This window comes from Astatotilapia calliptera, chromosome 8 (genome assembly GCF_900246225.1).
Source record: "Astatotilapia calliptera chromosome 8, fAstCal1.2, whole genome shotgun sequence".
NCBI lineage: Eukaryota > Metazoa > Chordata > Actinopteri > Cichliformes > Cichlidae > Astatotilapia > Astatotilapia calliptera.
This window is the reverse complement of record NC_039309.1, coordinates 7,663,773-7,688,978: the sequence shown is the minus strand read 5'-3', so window position 1 is coordinate 7,688,978 and position 25,206 is coordinate 7,663,773. Positions and strand designations below refer to the sequence as shown.

General features: G+C 40.1%; 1 protein-coding gene across 8 annotated transcripts in view; it reads left to right on the top strand.

The window, feature by feature from the left end:
* sdk2b (sidekick cell adhesion molecule 2b) overlaps nucleotides 1–25,206 on the top strand; it is a 278,236-nt gene that overhangs the window by 175,786 nt on the left and 77,244 nt on the right. The gene's annotated exons all lie outside the window — the stretch shown is intronic.

Genomic DNA, 25,206 nt, shown 5'->3' with positions numbered 1-25,206 from the left:
CTTGGTTAGCATGGCACATCCATAGACTGAATAGGTGCTTTGTGGAACCCTATTAGCCGGAGACAGCTGGATTTGTCAGATAGTTGCATACGTCAAAAGGTACCAACAGCAAAAAAAAACAAAAAAAAAAAAAACTAGGGCAGCATGGCTAGTTCAACTTAATGAAGAGCAGAATTTGTTTTTTTAGTTTGGAGGAAATAAACTGTTTATCTCTGTTCCACAATTGGACAATTTCGCACGAGTGTCTATGGGAATTGACTAATTTTGGGTGCCAGCTTCATGTGGCTGGAGTTTCTAGCATTGTTTTTCAACTTTGGTTACTGCTAGGCTCTGAAGAAAGTTTGTGTAATAGCATCATTACTGCAATTTGCACCGTATCTTTCAGATTGTACCAGTTCAGCTGCCAGTCGGTAAAAATAAATTGATTTGACATTGAGAAACAGGAAAACGAAAAAGCTGCTTTTATTTTAGACTTTAAAAATGTTACTCTAATTATATTTTTTAAAAAACAGCGAAATATTGAAGTTCATTCACTGAAGTAGTCGAGCATTTTTTCAGTTTTTGTTTCTTTTTGCACCACAAAATAAGGATTAGATGTTTAAAGAGTAATTGCTGTGAAAATATTAAAACATCATTAGGTTTTGCAGAGTACTTGATGACCTTTTTATTTTATTTATTACCAGAGCAGCAAAAAGAATTCAAAAGCAAAACCTCTCACCAACAAAACCCTGTCGACCTTTTCTTTCTATTTGCTCCTCGTCTTTATATCTCAGATCGGGATAAAAGGTTGTCTTCTCTGACATGCAAAACACAATGCAGCATTAAAAGAGCACACAGGGAGGCACTGAATCAGGGAAAAATTGTAGTGTTCTGAGCAGTGAACTCCCAGTTGTGGGTGTTTTCCTGTCTCGATAAGCATCAGAATAATTTGACCTTTTTTTATTTTCTTTGGTTACATGTATTAAACACGAATACATTACTTTCAATTGATTGCTGACCAGTAGAGGGTGGAGGCTTTTTTTCCTCTTTCTCTCTGCCTGGTTGGACCTTAGTTAGCATTTCTGTAAAATATACATGTGTATATATATGTATATGTATATCATTATCAAATAAATGCATAAAGACTGTAGAGAAGTATGATAGAAGAGGACAGAGGCAGTGTATGCAGTGTTTATTTTTTAACAGTGATCCTTTTGATCTAGCAAAAACATAGATATTGATCTTCTTCCCAGTCCAAGTCCAAAAGAGATCACGGAGGCCAATAACACGTTTGAACTGCGAACAGCGCTGGCTAAGGCCTCTAGGGGGCCCCAGGCAAGATTTTATTCCTAACTCCTGTGCAAAATTACTTCTTTTACATTTGACACAAGTAAGACTCTGTGCCTTGGACTGTAATGAGGAAATGATGAGTGGAATTGGATTTTTATTTATTAATTTATTTTTGTCTTTGTGAAACATGTTTCAAAAATTTAAGAAAATAAAAAAATGTACATTATTACTGATTTTACAAAATTCATCATCTTATTGTTCTCAGTGTTCAAGCCTCTTACCAACAATGGGGGGGCGGGCTGTGTTATCATCTGCCATCTGCCATGGATTTATACTTTGTGGACGATAAATTCCATTACTCGAGATGAGTGATTAGTGTGGAATCAATTCCCTTTATGCGACATGGCAGTGTCATACGGTGTGGTGTTTTGCTGACTTTATTGCACTAGACCCTTAGGTTTGGATTCCCCGTTCTGCAGTAAACAGCGCTCTACGCATCTACGTCATGCAGTGATGGCCAAGTGTTGTGATAATGGGAAGTAGGGCCTTCACATAAAGCTGAAAATTTCCAAAGAAATCAATATTGAAGTGTAGCATTTCTTATGTATGTTGGTTGTTTTATGGGATTTTTTTCTTTTCTCAAAGATCTGCTGTCACAAATAATCGTATCACCATCTGACAGACAGCTGTTTTTTCCACATAAAAGTATTAAACAGAAAGCACCCTGTCGTAAAGGGTCACAGCTTGAGCTGTTTGATAGAAAAGAACAAGCTCTCTTGCCACATCTGTCACTTTAGACCCGAGGTTACGCCTTTTTCATCCGTTACAACACACCTACATTTTAATCAATCCCCAGCATCGACGTACACCTTCTTCTCAGCTCCAGCTCTTCCATGCCCATGGCTGTCACATCTTATGTCTTACAAAGGAAAAGGAGCTAACATCCCTGTCTTCAAGTGTTCATACGGCCCCGGGCTACACTTCAGATATGCTAGCAAATACCAAACACCACAGAGGCTCTGGGTCTCTGATTCCCATTTGGTCCTTATTGTGTAAAACAAAGATGTTTTTTTTTCTGTGTGTGTGTGTGTGTGTGTGTGCGTGTGTGTGTGTGTGCGTGTCTGTGTGTTTAACAATTGATTTAGAGGCTTGTTGGCATAGTGCACAGTTGGATCTGGTTGAATTTGCTCAGACATACAGCAGCAAGGAAACTAACAACACAACCTCTGACCTGATCCTAGGGAATCTCTTATGTCTGAATATTTTTAAAGAACAGAACAGCATAGGTTTAATGTTATACTAAAGTGGTTTTCAAGCACAGGTCACGCTATTTGTAACCATTAGCTTTACCTCGGGGCTCAGATGTATACCCTTAACCAGCCTGAGTTACTCTTCATGTTACAACTGCTTACCAGGAAACATAATATCCTTTGTGAAGTCATTCACAACACTTGTGGATTATTGTACAGCACAGGATTAGGGCCATCTCCCTCCACAACATCTGTTTTACTCTAACGGCTTGTGGAGATTATAGAAGAAAGTGTTTGCTCTGTTACAAACACATGGGCACAGGATATAATCTCATCAAGTGATTAGAATATACAAACTGAAGACAAAAACAAAGGCGTTGCAAGAGAGGGAAATTATGAAAGAGACGGTGCTTAGGAAGGACAGTAGCTGTTGTGGTTTCTTTGAATTTGAGGGCCAGACTTTTGCTTTTTTTTTTTTTTTTTTCAATTAAAATGCCAGTAAATACACTGTGTTATCTTTACACAGAGAACACCTTCAAGGACAGTGAAAGAGAATGCCATAAAAATGTCATTTTGCCAAAATCTTGAAAAACAGACTACCACCACGCAGACCTACTATTAATTTTACATTCACGGGGTCTCACTGGTGCTAAAATCTGGAAAAGAATTGTGTCTTTTATCTAAACTAAAGAAAGGAGAAGAGAAATAACAATTTATTATAAATCAGTGAAACACACCGGGGCCTGATCCACCCCAGCAGGGCTTCCTTGGGTGAGGGTGTCTAGTGATAATGGCCGAAACACTCGATGAATCCAAGGTCCACTACTGACGATGTGTTAGATTTTAATATGATAACCTAGATCAGATCTCTAATCCCTAAACCTAACCAAGGAAGAAATGATGGCTGATTACCTTGGGTAAAAGACCGAACGATGTGTGCCGCTGGTAAAGTTTCTGGGCTGCCTTTCCTCATAACTTCCTATCCTTCAAGATTTAAAGCAATGCATTATCAGGGATTGTAACATCTAGTTCTTTTACTGAATCTGCATTTAAAAGTTTTTATGTAAAATAAGGATAGAAAAGAGTTAGCTTCTTATTTTTTAACTCATACCCTGAATTTGTTTGATTTGGAAGCTGTTTTGATTCTGCTGTTCTCAATGAACCCAAAAAACTCATTAATATCAAAGCTGATTGTTTTTGGAAGTAGTTTTTAGTTTGTTTTTAGTTTTAGCTATTTTAGGGGGATATCTGTGTGTGCAGGTGACTATTACTGTGCATAATTATTAGGCAACTTAACAAAAAACAAATATATACCCATTTCAATTATTTATTTTTACCAGTGACACCAATATAACATCTCCACATTCACAAATATACATTTCTGACATTCAAAAACAAAACAAAAACAAATCAGCGACCAATATAGCCACCTTTCTTTGGGGATGGTGAGCGCAGAGACAAAAGGAGAGAGGAGTGACGCACGAAGGGAGAGGAGGCGAAAAAGGAACGCGTGCAACCCCGCACGTGTATGGAACGAACTGCTGCCTGACTGTGGGGCGCCGCGAGTTGTTCGGCGATCCAGTCCTAACGGCAGGAACGGCAACAGTGGGTGGCGATGGCTGCAATGCACGACAGGGCAGGGATGCCCCTCTGCTTGCATCTGACGGTGAGACGAGGGAGGCCGTGTTCAGGTGTGGAGTGGGGCGGGACTGTGCGGCGACGCGCTGTCAGGAGGAGACAGGTCTGCGATAGGAGCCCCCTCCCTGGTCTGTTGCTGACGAGTTTTACCATACTGGAAGAGAAGTTCCTCTCCTGTCTCTTTCATATAAGGACCATTCGCCCATGTGTGGCTGGACTGTGGGATTATGGGACTATGGGAGAGTAATTTTAGTATATGGAAAACATGTTTTAGCCTTGTTTTAATAGTGTATAGTTATTTCTGCCGGCAGGGTTTTTAGTGGGTTGCAACACTATTTTTATTGTATACGGGGATTTTAGCTTGTATTTGTGACTCTGGCTGTGTTTTTTTATTATGGAAATAAATGGTGTTTGAAGCCAGCTTAGTTTCTGTGCCCTGAGCGCTGACCCACCCACTCCCCTTTTTCGCTTGTATGTATAAAGAGGTGGTGGTGAAGATTTAGGTCCACCAGTTTAGCGGCTACATTTTGATCTGTTCACCATCAACATTGCGTGCAGCAGCAACCACAGCCTCCCAGACACTGTTCAGAGAGGTGTACTGTTTTCCCTCCTTGTAAATCTCACATTTGATGATGGACCACAGGTTCTCAATGGGGTTCAGATCATGTGAACAAGGTGGCCATGTCATTAGTTTTTCTTCTTTTATACCCTTTCTTGCCAGCCACGCTGTGGAGTACTTGGACGCGTGTGATGGAGCATTGTCCTGCATGGAAATCATGTTTTTCTTGAAGGATGCAGACTTCTTCCTGTACCACTGCTTGAAGAAGGTGTCTTCCAGAAACTGGCAGTAGGACTGGGAGTTGAGCTTGACTCCATCCTCAACCCGAAAAGGCCCCACAAGCTCATCTTTGATGATACCAGCCCAAACCAGTGCTCCACCTCCACCTTGCTGGCGTCTGAGTCGGACTGGAGCTCTCTGCCCTTTACCAATCCAGCCACGGGCCCATCCATCTGGCCCATCAAGACTCACTCTCATTTCATCAGTCCATAAAACCTTAGAAAAACCAGTCTTGAGATATTTCTTGGCCCAGTCTTGACGTTTCAGCTTGTGTGTCTTGTTCAGTGGTGGTCGTCTTTCAGCCTTTCTTACCTTGGCCATGTCTCTGAGTATTGCACACCTTGTGCTTTTGGGCACTCCAGTGATGTTGCAGCTCTGAAATATGGCCAAACTGGTGGCAAGTGGCATCTTGGCAGCTGCACGCTTGACTTTTCTCAGTTCATGGGCAGTTATTTTGCGCCTTGGTTTTTCCACACGCTTCTTGCGACCCTGTTGACTATTTTGAATGAAACGCTTGATTGTTCGATGATCACGCTTCAGAAGCTTTGCAATTTTGAGACTGCTGCATCCCTCTGCAAGATATCTCACTATTTTTGACTTTTCTGAGCCTGTCAAGTCCTTCTTTTGACCCATTTTGCCAAAGGAAAGGACGTTGCCTAATAATTATGCACACCTGATATAGGGTGTTGATGTCATTAGACCACACCCCTTCTCATTACAGAGATGCACATCACCTAATATGCTTAATTGGTAGTAGGCTTTCGAGCCTATACAGCTTGGAGTAAGACAACATGCATGAAGAGGATGATGTGGACAAAATACTCATTTGCCTAATAATTCTGCACTCCCTGTAATTTGTTATTCCAATTAACTTTCTGTAAAGTGTGTTTTATTTATTTATTTATGTTTTATTATTATGTGTGACAAAACCCATAATAGGTTCAATAGGTAGTCTGATTGTTTGTTTGTTTTTTTTGTTCCTGTTACTATTTGCATAAAATACTATTTTGATACTGTTTTCTATTATTTCCTTACTGTAGCTTGATTTCATATAAAATATATAAAGCAACCTCTCTCTGTTTCTCCACCCCCCACTCCCTCCATCCCTACAGCAAACCCTTAATTGCTCAAGTCAACCTGCCTTTCTTAATAACAATCATATGTTTACTGAAAACAAACACACACATGCCATCTCTTAAACACACAAAAACATGTACGCACTTATACACATGCAGACAGAGCATATACTCCCCACCATCAACTACTAATTAAGAGCTAATTATCTAGGCAAGTGTAAACAATCTCAGCAGATGGCAAAACCATGGCATTAGCACTAATGACCTTGAGCAGTGTGAGACCACAGTCCTCAATTCAGGAACAGCCTTTCTCGTTATGATATGCTGCATTCATTAAAATGCCACACACACACACACACACACACACACACACACACACACACACACACACACACACACACACACAAACATGCACACCGACAACCCAGGTTTCTATTAAACCAATTTTCATTCATTAAAACGTGTCTTTGTTGTTCTTTACATACAAAGATTCACTAAACTGTATTCTCGTTGTGTTGGGGTCATTAGTTATATTTCATATTAATTATAAGCTTGTGAGGGAACTACGAAATGTAGTTAGGTGCATGTATTACTTGTATTTTATAATGGATGTGTGGTTATTCTGTCTTAGTTGCCTGCTGTTTACAGGTGTCATACGATGATTTTGCATGTATAAATCCTGCACTTATTTATGACTGAACAATCCTGGTCAAATCACTGAAACTGGACTAACTCTTCATAGCTTGTGTAACCTACAGATACATGGATATAGATGGGGCGACCGTGGCTCAGGGGGTTGGGAATTGCATCTATAACCGGAAGGTCGCCGGTTCGATCCCTGGGCTCTCTGTCCTGGTCGTTGTGTCCTTGGGCAAGACACTTTACCCTACTTGCCTACTGGTGTTGGCCAGAGGGGCCGATGGCGCGATATGGCAGCCTCGCTTCTGTCAGTCTGCCCCAGGGCAGCTGTGGCTACAACTGTAGCTTCCCTCCACCAGTATATGAATGTGAGAGTGAATGAATAGTGGTATTGTAAAGCGCTTTGGGTGCCTTGAAAAGCGCTATATAAATCCACTCCATTATTATTATATGTTTTACTCTACAGTTCTATATTAACTCTATTAACACACATACATTCAGGTATATTTAGTTTGTTTTAAAAAGAGTTGCAAGCACAGCACAGAAGGAAATGGAAATTTAAACTAGCAACAGTGAGGGTGACCATCATCATCTCTGAAGTGCTGTTAGCATAGTCCAGTTTAGTTTCTCATCATCGTCCTCTTTTCCTCCTGCCTGGCAGCTCCATTTCCAAACATCTCAACCTTGTCTTTGTCACCAAACTGCTCCCCCTGAGCTCTCCCTCTCCCTCCCTCTACTAATTTCTAATCTTTTCCATCTCTGTCACTCCCAATGAAAACAATATCTTCTGCTTCAGCTCTGCCTCCTGTCTTTTTGTCAGTGAGCCACAGGTGATTAACCTGTGATATAAATGACAGGTGATTAACAATAAGCAATGAAGTGCCCCTGAATGTCCCATTCGATATATAGATATTTTTCCCATTTATTCCATAGGAAAATACAAAGAACAAACCTTAATGGGAAGCATTTACTGTAACCGAGTCTTTGAGGATATTGCATTTCTCCTGGCATAAGTCTCCTTGTAGACCTGAGACTAATAATGAATGCTTCCTCTCCATTTGGATCGCTACCTCGGAGCAGCAGTAGACACTTATTCAAATTGGCTTCAGAAGTGCCTGTCTTGTGCCTTGCCTCATGTTTATCAGTGTTAAGTATAAGTTGACATTCCCTGCCACGATTGTTGAAATACTGCTGGCATAACAAACACTCAAGCTCATTCTGACAATCAAAACAGCATTGTGACATTGTTTTTCTCAGATGATTAACTTCAATGAGAGGGAGGAGCGGCCTTGCTGATTGGCCACAGACCTGTTCGGTGTGGTGTTTTGTTTTGTTTTTGTACCCTTTTTTTGCTTCTATTCCTCCTCCTTGACAGTTGCAACACTTCCAAAAATGTGTTTAATTAATTTTAAGTCTTTACCAATGATGCCCTCCTGCTTTTTTTCTTACTTAAGTGAGTCAAAGTGAGATAACTGAACCGTGGAAGTTGGTCATAAATAACAAAATTAGTGACAGGGTGAGGAGTTTGGCCATTCAGGAGGGACTCTGATTACAGCCAGTGCTCGTCCACATGGAAAGGATCCAGTCAAGGCTGTTATGGCATCTATCTAGGAAGCCTCATGGATGCCTAAGTGTGGTATTTTGGGCATTGTCCTACCTGGAGTAATCCCGAGTTAGAACTAGGACTTCCTGAAGAGATAATTAATATCTATCAGTGTGCTTGGGAACCACTCAATGTCCCCTCCTGATGAGCTTGAAGTGGCTGGAATAAGGAAAGTATGGGCTTCTCTGCTCTGACTGGATAACCCGGATAAGCAGTGGAAATTGGATGAATGAATGGATAGTGTTTGTTTGTTTTTATAAAACACACCATAAATAACACTTTATATGCCTGAAATGTATGTTTATTAAAATAAGAAGAATGAAGAAGAAAAAGTAAATCTATTTTTTGAAGGATACACAGACTGTGGATATAGTAAATCAGACAGTTCCAGTAATTCCAGTAAATATATTTGAAAAGTAGCTGAATAAGCCAGGGTTGTACATTTCACTCAGTTATTATAACACTGAGGTTTGCCTCATTGTTGAGCAGGTTTGTGTCTGCTGCTACATTTAGAGACTTTCCAGATCCCTTTAGATATTTTTAATAGCAGCTAGTGAAATATCTATGGACAGCACTGCTTTACAAACAAAGGTCATGCTCTCCCACTGCCAGCATTGTTATCTCTCCTCTTGCTCCTTTTAGCAAATTAGTGGGTAACATGTGGCTTGTACATTTTGAGAGCATTCTCTGGATCTCAGTGTTTTATGCAATATCTCTTAATTAGATTTTATTCTTTTGAATCATTTGCATGATCAGCTTGCAACCATCTCGTTTCAGTCACTTTGTCGCATACAATGTTATCATAGACGTAACACCCAAGTTGTCATGAATCTGAATTATCATGAAGCAGCAATGATATAGTGTATGACTCTGACATGAATTTAGTGTCTCCGCAGTAAAAATGATATGACCCATATTATTGTAAAGGCAGTGCATTATCTTTAGCAGAGGTTTAAACACAGTTATACACTGCCAGTACTCCAACTTCAGCTGCTGTTAGACTCAAGGACTCGGATATTCTCCTGGCACTTCAGTGTTCCTTCAAGCACCCACTTTGTATTCATCTTTCTCTCACCGCACAACAACAACAAAAGAAAGGAAAAACGCCTGTTTCTGAAGCTACAGTTGTAATGACATAATGCTGTGTCAATGATAGTTCATCCGCACATTATAATGAATACAAATAGGGCAATACGGAGCAACTGCAGGATGGCTACACAAAGAACACTTTCACAAAACTCCTAAAAGGAGACATTATTCTTCATGGCAGCCAGACAAGGATGTTCTGCTGTGATGCAATTCTGAATGCATGCTGGTCTGCACCTAATCATCTGTCTGCAAAGGTGGAAGAGAAACGGAGTTCGTCTTGTCAGGGCTGCGTGACGAAATGGTGACACTGAATGCAAAGCCATCTGATACATGTCAGTGAGGCGGGATAGGCAGGGTGTCTTTGTGTGCGGCGAGGTGAGGGAAGAAAGGGAGCGCCCGCAAGCGTAGGGAGTGCTTTCATGTTTGGCGCGGCACTTCGCTGATAGTGTTTGAGCGTTCAAATATGCTTTTGCGGAGCGCAAGAACAACTGTCCGTGTTCAACTGAGTTCGCACATGTAAAACACCAGCTGATGGGATGTCAATCGCAGGTGCTGCGCCTGTCATAGTGATGCTGCTGGCAGCGTAGTAAGTGATGGCTCTGACCTTCAGCGGTGACAAGAGAGCGAGGCAGCACAATTAAACTACGCTTCTGCATTTTTCCCCACTCTCCCTCTCTCTTCCTTTCTGTTGCTATTCTGTAATGACAGGTCACACTCACTCCCTTCCAATAACCAAAGTCCAATGCCTGCTGATGACTGCAAGAAATCTTTTCCCAAACAAAAGTCTATGCAAGATTTATAAAAAAAGGGAATGAAATTTGAGGAAATGAAGGGGGGGGGAAGTATAGTTGTACTGTACAAACATTCCACAAAGTGCCTCTAAAGGCCTTAATGGGAAATGGATGCTCACTTTTAGTTGATGGCTATTGAGACAACGTTTTTTTTTATCAGCCTAATTTCTGAGTTAACAGTAAGAAGCGTGAGGATTGGGTCCAAAATAGCTGATGGTTATTTTAAAAGTGAAACACGAGTGAAAGTGATAAGTGATATTATTCAGTGAAGATGTTTAAAAAATCAGTTGTGCAACAAAAAAAGGACAGAAAAGCAAACAAGTGAAGGGACAGAATAAAGAAACTGAAAGAGGTCACTGACTCAAAAACAAAAAAGAGAGATTGAGTAAGGGATGTGTAAAGGACACGTGAAGCCCCACAATGCATGATGGAGATGTGATCTTCCCATAGACAGTGATGAGCGTAGGATGATGATGACGATGATGATGATGATGATGATGATGGATGACGGATGTTCCAACCTTGGCCCTCTTTGCAGTGTCATTAGGCAGCAAGGTTTGGGGAACCTGTCTGAATGCAGCATGCTGTGCGCTACCTATTTATCACTGCTGTGACTGCTGAAATCACAAAGAATGAATGGTTCCAGTGGTGTCTGTGTTACGGAGCTTTGGTAAGTGAGGATTTTGACAAGTAAAATCTATGAGCTATAACCTCCTACAGCAGTCTTTAATTTTACTGCGGCATATCTGCTAGAAAGCTTTTAGATGAAATGAAATCAAAATGCAGTTGTGGCTTACTTCCTTTTCTAGTCGCGTGTCGATGTGCGTGTTATCCGATTGGAAATTTTAAAACCGTGACACAAACTGAAGACTTTTACTTCGATTTAGTTGCACTGCTACAGAGCAAAGTGTAAAACAAATTTTCCGAAGCTAACAGCTTCAAACTGCACAGTAAATACAGACGTGTGCCTCACCTTAGAGATGGGTTTTTTTCTTTTTTCCGTTTGTTTGATCAGCATTAATCTTCAAAGCTGTATTGTATTATAGGATTATGAAAGATTAGAATTCTGACTTATAGTTTTTTCTTGGTTGTTTGTTTTTCATTTTTTCTGGACAGTGCAAAAAATATATCAGGGACTACAGATAAAAATGAGCCTTTTCTATACTGGAAGCAATATATGTGTTGTGCATTCTTCCTAATAAACTAAAACCGTGATTTCATTCAAGCTATATTTACAGATGTTGTCGCCAAATCACCATATTGGTAGATCCAGTATGTATCAAGTTTCCTCGGGATTGTTGGGAGACTATGCAGTGTGATTGAAAACGGGCACCGTATGCCTGAGAGCACCTTACATAAATCGAATGGATTTTTTTACCCCTATAAAGTGAGAGACCAGAGTGGCTCACTAAGAGCAGTGGAGGGGCTGAGTGTGTGTTTTGAGTGCCCACTTCTGGACACATACTCATCAAACAATGGGAGACATGGTTACGGGGGTGGGAGGCATATCTGTCAGTCAAAGCGCAGCCAATACACTTCCATTTGAGGAAGCTGTCAGTCACCCAAGAGTGCAGTAATGGTATGGTTGTCACCAGAGTAGGAGGCTGGAGTAAAGGGAGGAAGACGAACTCATTTGGTAAACTGGAGGGAGAAAAGCTGCCACTTCCCTGAGACACCACCTGTAATCGCTACCTACAGATTTGACATAGTCAGTGTGAGGATAAAAGGATTGTGACTGAATTAGTTAGCTATCAGGGGCTATTTATGCTAGGATTATTTTTTCATGTAAAATAAAAACAAAACAGTTTGACACAATTTAAATTTTTTATCGTGGCACATTATCTCGCTGGAAGCACACAGTCAACATCTTTTATTTTATTTTTTGGTCTGCTCATAGCAGTCTGGCCATTCTCCTCTGACTTCTGGCACGAACAAGGCATTTTTGCCCAGAGAACAGCTGCTTACTGTATATTTTGTCTGTTTCGGACCATTCTCCATAAACCTCAGTAGCAGTTATGTGGCAAAATCCCAGTAGTTCAGCAGTTTCTGAAATACTCATGCAAGCCATTCTGGTGACCTAAATGACCTTTCCTCCCTATTCTATTGCTCACTTTGAACTTAACCAGGTCATCTTGAGCATGACTATGTGCCTAAATAAGTTCGTAGTATGTAATTGACTGATTAGATATTTGGTGTACCTAATAAAGTGATCTGTAAATATATTTATTAACAAGAATACGCTTGTTTGGGTAGATTTTCAACATCTTTCAATCCTGTTCATTCTTCCCTGTTCACAAAATATATATAAAAAAGCTTTGTAAGCTTTCCCTGTACCCTTTTGACATTTTCCTCTTTCAGTTTTTAAAGAGGTTTGTTTACTACAAACACTCCCTAGCACACCTGTATTGAAAAAGATGCTCTACTTCAACCTCCAACCACTGAAAGAAGAGTGGAAAAAAAGAGAATCCGATAATAAATATTTTTTTACATTCACTTTAAAATGCTTTCTGAACATGGGAAGAAAGTTTTGTAGTTAAACTTGTGACTAAACTTTTGACTCCTCCGAATAATGAATGAAAGCACATTATCAGTTATCGCCTAACCTCTTCTATGCTTTCTAAATGTCAGCAGCACACAGCTTTGGATACATCATGCTATGTCATCGTAGCCAATCATCTTATTCTTTTGTCATGTATTCTTGTTATAGCTTGCAAGCGTTCACACGACTGTTACACAATGCCACTTTTCTCAGAAAAATCAAAAAGACTGAAGTATGCTTCTTCATGGAAACTTCCCGTGCACCCCATGCATCCCACTTACCAGCAGCTTCTCTGATGTATTTTTCTTTTTTGTAGCATCACCAGACCTAATTTTAAGCTCTGACTTCCTCCTGCCAACCTTAAGATTTGCAGCACCTCTACCTGAACAGTCAGTGGCTGATTTGTCAGCTGTGGCAATTGGTTGGTGATACTTCTCTATTGTGTTTCCTGGTAGTTAGGCAGAGAACAGGGATGAGTTCTGCATATTTAGTCATTTTCTTCTCAATCTCTCCTCCTTGAGTCAGCTGCAGCACTTTTATTGTTGGAGCCAACAGTCTGGTCACAGAATCAAGTTGCAAATCTCCCTTGTATAACAGAGCCTCCTCTCCAAGTCCGCCTACAGTTTGCCCCTCGTATCGGAGGTTTTGATGCTGGCATCTTGCTGGTGGTACCAGCCACCTCCTTCTCCCTCAGGAACTGGATCTGATTCTGGCACCCTGCTGGGTTCTCGTGGCTGCCTCTTTATCTCTACGACTTCTGAGCGTTTTTTTTTTTTTTTTTTGAACTGCTTTATTGTTTCTCCACTTGAACCAAACAAGTTTTGTAGTATAGTTTTTCAGCATGGGTGGAGGTTTTTGGTATCTATGGCACACTGCCATGCCCGTGGCAGCTTGCAGACATTTGATGTCTGATGAATCAGCACGCTTCCTTCTGCACTGTCTCAACCATCCATTTTCTTTTTCTTGTGCATTTCTCTCTCAGATTGTGTAATTTTTTTAAAACCTCTATATTTTTCAGTTTTGTTTTGTTTGTTTTTTTCATTTTTTGGGTGGGTTTTTTTGTCCATAAACAAGTGGTGTATGTCCTAAAAGATACAGTAAATACGCTTGTAATTATTCTTCAAAATGAGAGACTTTTTTCATTGCAGAGATTCTTGGTCCACACTGCTCTGAATCTGTAGAAAATGAGCAGTATGTGAGTTTTAAATTGTCAGCTCAGGCTTTCGTGCTTGGCTTTTTTTCATCTGCACTCCTCAAGACGTAAAAGTTTGACATCTTTGAAAGGTGTGAGCTTCATATTTAATGTGAGAGTCATTGCATATTCTGTGTTAAGACAGCACTCACACACACGTGTTTAATAATAACAGAAATAACTGTTATTGTCTTCCATTGTTTCTGGTTACTTTGTTTTCTCACACTCTTCTACTTCTCTTCTATGACCAGTTTCATCACATTTACAAGAACCATATTAAAATGACAAAAAAAAAAAAAAAAACAGAACAAAATTTGAAGCAACATTTTTCTCTTTGGTGCTTGTTTGCAAAATCTAGAAGTCTGTAGGACATAATTTGACAGTAAACTCATTCTGCACAATATATAGAAGCCTCAGTGCCCACTGCCTGCAGCCCCCTTTGCAATAAAATATCAAGTCCTAATACTCACCCAAGGCTTCTGGCTTAAGAGGTTCTGTGTGCACTGATGTAAATAAAACCCTTGTTTTCCCCCATAACCTAATCCTTGGACTTTATTATACACTTTAGAGGATGTTTTTGTACCTCCAGCCTTATAATCAGCGCTGCTCCAACCCACTTTCATCTTTTCATCCTCCTCTTTTATGGTTTATCCACTTTCCCTCATTCTTTCCTCTGACCTGGCTGTACTGGCATAATATAGTGTGGCTTGATCACAAATAATACTCAAAACTCATTAATGAAAGATTACGGTTTCTCTGAATAGCCACAGTGAGCTTTCATTTGGTGCCCATATAGGCTGTGGTACAAAGAGCCAAACACAAAAGGAACAAACATTGACCCCTGCAGGAGCATGAACGACCTTAGCCAGCCTTTTGTGCTGTGATTTGAAGACGTACCCTTGACAAAAAGTAAAGACCCCACTACTAATAAGCAAAAAAGAGGAAATGTTTAAATGAGAAAAATCATGGAAAAAATAAAGAAAAGCTAAACCTGGCTTGTTGTGTTCTCGCATTAAACTAATGCACATGTGTGCCTTCTTGCTGTTTTGGTTCACCAAACACTTGCATTTGTAGCTGGTACAATCAGCAACAGGAAAGGAAAATAGCGACTAAGCTAACCATCCTTGCTATGAGAAAACATAGCATGAGGTCAAAGAAGAATGTATGGTATAAGGTAAGAAGAGCTAATTGGCTTGCTGAGAAATGAAACCAGCACCATCTATTCAGTTGGCTTTATATAGACTTGCCCTTCGTTAGGTGAGTACAAAGAGGACAGAGCAATGATCATGATGTTTATTGAGGGGAGGTGGAGTAGCGACTCACGGCGTGAATGTTTGTGCATGTATTTTTGCTTGTGTCGGGAGAGGACAGAGGGTGGTCTCCTTGTTTATATGTATATGCCTTTGTCTCAGTGTGAGCATCAGAGGATGAGTGCGAAGTTGCCAACAGAGACGGGGATGAGATGGATGAGGTGGGCGATGTGTGTGTGCATGCAGCTCTGCTTGTGTCAAGAGCCCAGTGGCATGCCTCACATTGTATGTACTGAGGGGAAAAAGTCACCAGTGAGTATTTGCCTGCTGCTTGCATTAAATCACACAGATGTGCATCTTTGCACCAAAAAAATCAGCAGGCAAGAGTAGAAATATGAAGAAAAACAAGCAGTCTACATTGTGCATCTTTTTATATGAAAGATGTGAATCTAAAAGTTCAAAGAGGAGAAATGAATAATAAAAAAAAACAAAATAAAAAGATTATCATAGAGAAACCCGTGTTAACATGACATTTATTTAGGCATCTTCTTTTTTTAATTTTTTTATCCTTCCAACAAATAACTAGTGCGTGGCAATAACAGAGGCTGACTAAAAAGCCAATTGTAGTGCATTAAAAGCCTTCTAACAAGGCCATGAAGTGGAATTGTTTCCTGCCACACTCCAAAGTGAACAAGTGTTGAATTGGGCGAGAAGCTGGATAATGGCCTCTCCTTCAAACTACCTCAGCTATCAAATGCTCTCCGTATTGACCTGCACTAATCATCTTCACAAAGTGGCAATTTAGACAATTATCCCCCCAAATTTCTCTTTTGAAATAAGTATTTTATCAAATGAATCCAGCACACTGTGCCCACTCATCTTAAGAAGATTTTAAAAGGCTTAAAGGTCAAATTTGTAACTTTTTTTTGACCGTTTTCATTACAGGTTTTAAAAGTTAAAACAATGCTACTTGGGTGTTTTTCAACTGATGCCAGTTGAAGATTGAGACCAGGTTTATCTCTTGTCTTTCCAAAGCATGATCAAATTAGAAATTAGAGTAAAAGTAAATTTTTGGTGTTTGGAACCCATTGGTCAAAGAAAAAATAACAAATTAGGGTCTGCCTACACGTCTCATATTTACCTGTTATCATTTTCACTTTATTTCAGAGGCCGTATGATGTCTTGTTGTCAGTAAACTCCTTTAACAGTGGACCAGTGGACCTTTGCAATAGTTGTTTTTAAATTGCATCAATTGTGGTACCAATTTATGTGCCCAAAAGTCATAAAAAAGACAACTTTCCCACTTTTTTCATACTTATTTTAACATTTTAACACCTGAAAATTCTGTTTAAGCTTAGGAGAAAATATCTTTTCTACACTGAGTAATATGTAGTGGAATTGATTTGTGCAGATTACTCACAGTTAATAGTCTGTTCAGATAAAAATAAATTCATTCCACAAGATTTGGCAGGCTGAAATGTTACGATGGTGGCCAAGACCAGTGTGAAATGTGTTATTTTGTGGATGGCTCGTCGTCATCGCAGTTCATTCACACACTGAACTATAAATTTGGCTCGTTAACAACAACGCATGCATGTTAGGTTTAAGTTCAAGTTGTAGTTTGGCAACGTTTTGGTGTGTGTGTGCGCGCGAGCTTGCTTCCACGTTCACTTACTTCATAGCGGCTGTAGCATGCAGAGGAAGTGAGCGATAGGAGTATGGTCCTCTCTTTTCTCCCTTTGTCTAGCCTTCCCCTGCTGCAACCCATCCATACATTATTAAGTAGTAAAGAACATTGTTCCACAGCGTTAATTTTTCAGCAGGCCAGGGGTGGACTGCAGATACATCCCATCCTTAAGCCATGGGTTACTCAGGTTGCTGATGCATACTGTCTCGTATAGAGTTCTGTGCATATCAACAGTGTGTGTTCATTATTTCCCCTGACTGCACTTTTTCATCATACAGCTCAAGTGGTGAGCGTTTTTTTGTCTTCCCTCTTAATGTTTTAGAATGACCTAATTCTTTACCTGATATAAAGAAGTCTTCACTGACGTATAAATCAACATGAAGTCTTCCTGTACAGTACTTCAGTTTGGAGCATGCAAGGTCATTTAAGATGTTTCATGCAGCCATATGATACTGATGCATGAGATGCTTTTCAGCTTTATTGTGTCCCATAATACAGCAATTGATTTGGCTCCATAAACATCATAGCTTAATATGCTCAGTGTACTGCGCCCCGCACACCACCACTAAGGAGATTTTTCTTTCTAGATCTATTGGGAAATTAAACCAGCTTGTTCCTAAGTAAGCACATACAGGCACACCAATACACATACATACATTTTTTTGTTTTGTTTTTTTGTAGAAAAAGGAAATTACACAATGGTGACATGCAATAGAGTGGCATTTATTGGCACACAACCAATCACATGTTCCTTTCATTTCTTGTACATAACCTGTTTTTTTTTTTTTAATTTATGTAGCTCTGTTTCTTAGCGTTACCTGCTTAGTCTAGATTTGCAAGTCATTATTGACACTTGCGAAGGATTGCTGCAGGTTAAGTGATAAAAGTAAGCATACAAGCTGACAGCTTAGCCTGTCGTTGCTAAAGGTTAACTCATAGATTTATGAATGCCACCTCTCTTTGCTGAGGCCGTTTAAAGAAGTAGACATTTTTGATATTTTAGTTGCTGTGATTTATTGCTATCCCTTCCCCATATTGGGTGGCATGAGAACTGAGAAAAGAACAGTGAGTGATGCTAGTTTTCACAATTTTTAAATATTCATGTGTTTAAAAAAAAAAAAAGAGCTCTTTGGCTTTTCACAGCAATGTATTGTGTTATTGTTTTCAATATCCCGCACCAGTGTTTTCCTGCCTTTGCAGATTGTCAGCCATTTGAAACCAAGTGAGAGGTACTTGCAGCACATCATAACGTTGCAGCTTTTTTTTCTCCATTCACTGAGAAAGCGAAGATATCTCACAGAAAACACGTGGAAGGAAAAAATTGATATAAATTAGAATTAATGTGCTGTCTTGTAGCGTCTTACATAGCGCCTTCTTACCACTATGTATGTAAATGGAAATGACATAAACATAATAACATCAAATCTGAAGAGTGCTGGATGTAAATAGCATGCGGACATCTACAAAGAAGAATATTTAAACCTACAATAAAAAAGGGGTAAAAAAAGAATCGCTTCTGATTGGAACCGGGCGTCTTCTCTTGTCCACTGAGAGTCTGTCTCCTGGACAGTGCAGGGGTCTTTTGCAGTGGTGGAGGGCTTCCAGTTGAACTAAAACTGTGAGCGGAGAGCAGACCAGCAAGAGTAGAGATTATTGGCTGGCAGGGTGGTCTCCTGGGAAATGCAGTTCTACAGGCAAAGAGGAGGAGGCGTCACTGAACCATGAATGAAACAAAAAGGGAGCCAACAATAAAATAGTGAAGCTTTGTGCTAAAGTAAGATGTGTCTCCTTTATGTAGTATGGACATGCTATGTATGTGCATATGAACAGAACAGTGAGCTGCTCACTGGCTTTGTATTGTGAATTTGTGTACAGTATGTGTAACTGTGTGGACACAGGCTAGTGGAAACCAGCAGCTGGACTGGATTTGAGTGTCCCTCAGGGATGAGCAAAATATCAGTCAGCACAACCACACACGCCTGCCAAATCTTCCTTTCGTTCTCTCTCTGTGTCTCTCACGCACACACATACACGCACATACACACACAGACACACACACATTCAAAATATGCAGTTTCGTACAGACATACATTCACTGGCACAATCTGGATCATTTCCCTTCCAGAGTGCACACGGACACACACACACACACACACACACACACACACACACACACACACACACACTGAGCAAGAGGGCCAGAGCAGTGTGCTAAATAAAATTAGACAGTAGAACAGATTTTCACACCCAGCGGGACCATTAGCAGCTCAGTTAGACCACCAGCAAACTTCCATCCTCATCAGCATCACAAACACATTTTGACACCTGCCATGAAAGAATGGCATGCACACACGGTGGGACACACACACACACAAAAACACACGCACCTACACATGCACACATCATTTAGAAACAAACAAATCACATGTGGACAGATACATACGAACGCTAGACACCTCCAAACTCACATTCGTTCCACATTATAAATCAACGTGTAGCAGTAGGTTTATGAAAATGGACTGTAAAAGCTATAATCAAGCACCTGTGCGTGAGTGCATGAGTTTGTCTCTATGTGTGGGGCCCCCAGGCTGCAGCTGAAATATGTATGCTGTGTCCGGCAGCGTTGAGCCCCTGAGGATTGAGCTAGGAGGGAGGTTGCTACTCATGGCTGCCACTGCAGCACCACAGCCTTCTGGGAGCTGGAAAGTACTTCGTTATCTGTGGAAATTCACTGCTCCGTTTTGCACTGGCCACAAAAAATCTGAAAAAATAAATGTCATCTGTAAAGCCGCTGAGCTGTATTGACACGGACTTGCATCTATTCAAATGATGTGCTTTCACGAGGATGTTTTTCCTTGAAAATGGACACAGGTACCTGCTTTACCTTTATTTCTGTGTGTATTTCACAGCCATTTGAAATAATAATAATAATAATAATAATGATCCAGAAAGAACTCTGCCTATGGATGTCATGGACACATTATGCTGAAGGCGAGTGCGTCAGTGATCTGAAAAAAAGAAATCACATTGCCAGAAAGCAACAGTGAGCAGATAAAGTTTAAAAGTTGCAGACTTGTGCAGAAAGAATATGTTTGTGTCACAATTACAACCTTCAGAATATTTTCATACATGTTATGCATTATGTATAAGTAAAGTATAAGTATTTTATATGTGTGGCATTAGCACCTACAGACTGCTCTTTAAAAAATTAGATGTTACATGTGCAGCATCAAATTCACAAAATTGTATTTTCTGATGTAATCAGATGGTCGATGGTCTTATTAATTCACTTCTTATTTATGTCCGTTTAAATCATGTCCTGTATTTCACATTGCTCCACAAAGCACCTTTATTTTATGTGCCTTATAAATAAACCGACTTAAAATGGTGTTTTGACCTTATTAAGCTAGCCAAAGGTATTTGGAGTGAAATAGGAGAAATATTCCTGACTATAGGTCTTGTTTTTAAAATTTAATAATATGAGTTCTCCTAAATTATGAATTCTCACCCCAGGGCAGGCATTTGTACCTGGCACCGTTTTCATTAATGAGAGAGCCGATTTAATTGACTGTGCTGCAGACTCTGTTTTGAGTCTGCATTTGACACACTACCCTTCACCTTTGCATGCACACACAATTATATTGTTTTGTTTGTTCCGCTCTTGTACGGCACTACGTTGCCTGGCGGAAGGATCGGGGTTCAAGAGTGGTATGTTGGTCACATGTCCATCCGCCAGGCAACATAGTGCCGTACAAGTAGCGCGAAAAACAAACTTCAAAGTAGCGCTACACGTTCAGCGGGAGTCGTGGATGACGAGCGGCGATAAACTTGCGAAAAGCAAGTTGTGCTCAACTCTACCGGTGGATTCTGACAGCGTGGAAAAGTGTGCAAACATCCACGATCACCAACGGATTTCGAAGGGCTGGACTGCTGCATGATGAAGAGGAGGACACCGCCACGGCCCTTCTGAGGGTGTTCGACTCTGACACTGACAATGAGGATTATCTTTGGTTTTGAAAGTGACAACGAAGGAAAGAAGCTGAGAGTGGATGACGAAGCCATCCTGAGCCTGTTCGTTTCCGACACTGGAGAAGAGGACTTTGGTGGTTTTAGTGCGCAGGAAGATGGTGGTGAATGACTGACTTTTCTTCTTGTTAAAGCCGTGTCACTGCACCTGAGCCTAAAAGGTAGTCTGAATCTATTTTTCTGGTGTGCTGTAGGTTACTGTTATGTACTACATTTGTTACTCATTTATGAAGCACAGCACATGTGCAAATATGTACCCATAACTTGATTTTCAAAATATTAATAAAAGGGGTGTGTCTCCAAACAGCCATCTCCTTTCCTGACAATTCGCTTTGTGCATATTCTCTTACATATGATAAGTCAATATTGAAACACCTGCGGCTTTTGGTCAGGTGCGGCTAATGTATGTACAAAACAGGATTTTCCCCTGATTTTAGCTTGTGCGGCTAATATTCAGGTGCGCTTTGTAGTCCGGGAAATACGGTACACACACACACACACACACACACACACACACACACACACACACAGTGCTTTGAGCTGGCATGGCCCCAGGGAGCATCTCCTGGCATGGACTTTGCTGTATGCAAACGAGGGGGTCTCTAACACCCAGTAATCCTTTGTATTTTACAGGAAGCATGCAGCCGAATAGTGGAAACTTAAGTTGGGTCTAGTCTGTCTGCGAGTTCATTTGTAGCACTGTTCACACTAATTGGAAGTGTATAAGAGCTTACTGGTGGCATGAGACAGACCATCCAATGTGTTTTCTAAGCCTTTTTATCTGCGCTAATAGCTGTGTACAGTATGAACTGTAATAGCAAGATCTCAAGTGGGTGGTGTGTCATTAAAATCTCGATACTTCAGGTCTCATCTTTGTCTCACAAAGTGATAGCAACATGCTGCACATTTATACTTCCTGTAGTTGTGTGAAAATCATTTCCTCTGAGAAAAAGCATTGATTATTTGTTTAAAAAGCATCATTAAATCCTGTCACATGTATGTGTTTACAATATTAAAGTGTCAGGAAATTGTTGCTATAGTTACTCCATGTTGCTAAAGTGCTGTCAACATAAAGAATGTATAACCAGCCATGTGCACAGGAAGCACAGATTCCCATATGGGTTAATTGTGCATCAATCTGTTGGTAATGCTACGGGTCACCGGTAGGGGAGGACTGCATTCCTGCTTTCCACTCAAAAAGATATGAGCCGTGTATTGCTTATTATATTATTCCCCTCGTGATCCCACTTTTGTTGTAATTATTATGCAGAAAGCACAATTAAAACACGTTTCATATTCATATGAGAAAGATATGCATTTTTAAGACAGGACTGTTTTTATTATAGATGGCAACATTTGTGTGTTTTATTGAGAAATACAATTGACCTTTATTTGCGTTCTACATTTAAGCCTGGAGACCCACCAAAACACCAGTTCAGATAAAACTCAGAGTTCTTATTAACATAAAACATTTTATTTGTTGATTTTTTTTTTTACATGGGGTCATGTTGTATGCAATGTTTTGATCACTAATTGTTAACAAAAAAATATTAATTACTTCTGGGCCTAAGTTATTATACTCCTAGAGTGCTTATACTGGCACTGCATGTGCTGATTTTACTGTTAGATAACACTGATGAGCTCTTATGGACGTCCTAATGAGAGGAGCTACTGGAGATATCATCAGTGATCAGTGTTTTCTTTGGCCTCACACTGCCCTGTGCTTGAATGGATATGTGTTTCTGCGTGATACAGTGGTTGCCTTTCATTTGCATGTGCCCCCCACCCCCTTTCTTCCCTCTTTTTGACGGCATTGCTTCCTCTTGTCTCTTTCCCTGCTTCCTCTCACCTCATGCTCTTTTTATCTGTCCCTCGAAGATAAAACCAAAGCGTGCATCGCGAGGGAACGATTAGTCTCGGCCATCTCAAATAACTATTGTATGTCTCAATCACCCTCCTTCTCAAACTATCTCCTCCAGTGCCAGGCATAGCATTAACCCTCACTGGAGAGCACTGGAGAGGCCCTGGCACTCCAACTCTAAAGGCAGCTTAGAGTCTATTTTACATTTTATCTCTTTTTTTTTTTTTTGCATCTGTTAAGCCCTCTGTCTGCCATCCTCATCGCTTATAGATCATTCACTCATTTTTTGTCTTATATCACTTAACCTAAGTGTTCATTTTTCTTTTCGTTCATTGTGTATTCTGTCTTTACACTGACAAAGACTTCCCACTGTGACTTTCTGTTAGCTGTGTCTATGGTTTGACTGAACTTTATGTGCCCCTGCTGTATGGTGGCTTTCTTCGTGTTTGACTAGATTAAGGGATCAGATTTTAACAGAACGGAAAAGGCTCACTTCTGAAAATGCTCAGTGGTGATGTGAGCCGAATTTAGCAGATAAATGCTGTGTGTTAGCTTGCTGAGTCTCCTATGTCTTCTTATATGTGTTATAAATATTTATGCATGTCAGCCTAGCACAATACTCAGGTTATCAAGTGAGAAGTCAAACCAAAAGCTGTTGATAAATATGCATCAAGAATTTATGAATATTCATTATTGAATCACTGAAGTGTGTTTTTGCACTTTTGAACTTCCAACAACTACCATTCATTCCCTTATCATTTTTCTTGATGTTCTTCGTTATGTAACTTTGTATCTGCCTCAGTCTATCACCTTGGTTCTTGACGACAGAGGTATTTCAGAAAGTTCTTCAACATAATTTAACATAGTAATTAAATCTGCTTTATATTTCTCTGGAATGACATGATTAGTCATCTGGCTCTTTCGTAACTTGTCTGGAGAATACACGTGGCTGCGCATTCACGAGCTCCTCAGCTAAAATGCAGTAAAATAAATAAGGTGCTTATTTGACTCTCTGATATTTTTAGGATATGCAAACCTGTTGGGAGACTGTGTGCCTAATAAAAAGTGGAACGTAATCATTAATTAAGTTGTAAATTAATTAAATGTTGTGTCGGGTAGTTTAAAGACAACAGTATCAGATGTTTCAAACTTGTGAAATTTCTCATTTTGAATTCTGATGTGATCTACGTGTTTAAAAAAAATTAAGAACCTTGAAAAACAAAGAAAAACCTTGAAGGTCTGGAAATCTATTTATGATGAGTAAAATAAGCAGGGTTTTTTTTTGTGAAGGACAATAAATTGCTAATCCAGATTCTACATGTATCACAGCAGCTTTGGTCTGTAGTCTGGATTTCAGGCTATACTGCACTGCCTGAAGTCTTGATCTTGTGGACAGAAGTTTGTTTTTAGCAGCGCTGCTCATCTGTGTTGCATTTTACTGTAAGGGCTTCTGTAAGGGTCCCACTCAACTTCTATCTGTGAATATAGGAACAAAAAAAAAACTAGATGCAAATGCAAACTATATTATGTCCGTCCATGATCAGCTACTGTAACATACATACATTTAGTGTAAAGAAGAATCTTTAGTATTTAATCCAAGTCTGTAATTTTAAGTGAAATGCCTGTAAATCATCTTTAGGCTTCCACTGTTTGACTTTCATCCCCTATTTTTCTCACCATTCCTTCACTCTTATCAGTCTACCTCCAGTGGATTTGTTGAGCCAGAATAGAGGAACAAAATATCAGCACTATAGATCATTTTGACAGTTTAATTTCAATGCCTGATTATCAGTCAATTTGATAATTATATTATCCAACCATCCAATTAATGTGTTCTATATTTACAATGATCATCAAGTAAGCGGTCCATTTTTGCATCATTTATTAAGGGTGAGATATTAGAGCCACGAGAGACCTTGACAGTTTTGCTGTGCAGCTTCTTGATTGAGATATAAAAATCACTGTGTGTCTATTGCGACGTTCACTATAGGCACCACCCTACAGAGAGCTTCTCGCCGGTCTTCCTCAATCCATTCCGTCACACTCAACAGAGCGTGTTCAGGAAACACAGAAGGAGCGAAAAACAGAGCGATACAGAGTGGAGGCGAACAAATGATGAAAGGATTTCATGCCTCCTCCTTGGCTTTACTCCTCTCCTGTCTGCTCTGTCTAGCTCGGAGGAAGGTACTGCACTGTGCCAATGAGCTACTGACACACAAGTGCATAGAGCAGGAGATGCAGGATCAATCCTTCATGACTTGATGCTTTTGCTTCCTCTTCGCGGTTAGTCAGACTTCTCTGAGACATTAAGAGCAAGTCAAAATCACCCACAGCAGACAACAGTGCATCGTATCAGATTAGGTAGCTCCGAATGGGACACATTCACAGAGGGTTTTCCATCTGGAGTGTGTTTAGATGCCAGTGATAAATAAATGCAACACAGTTTACTTTGTCTTAA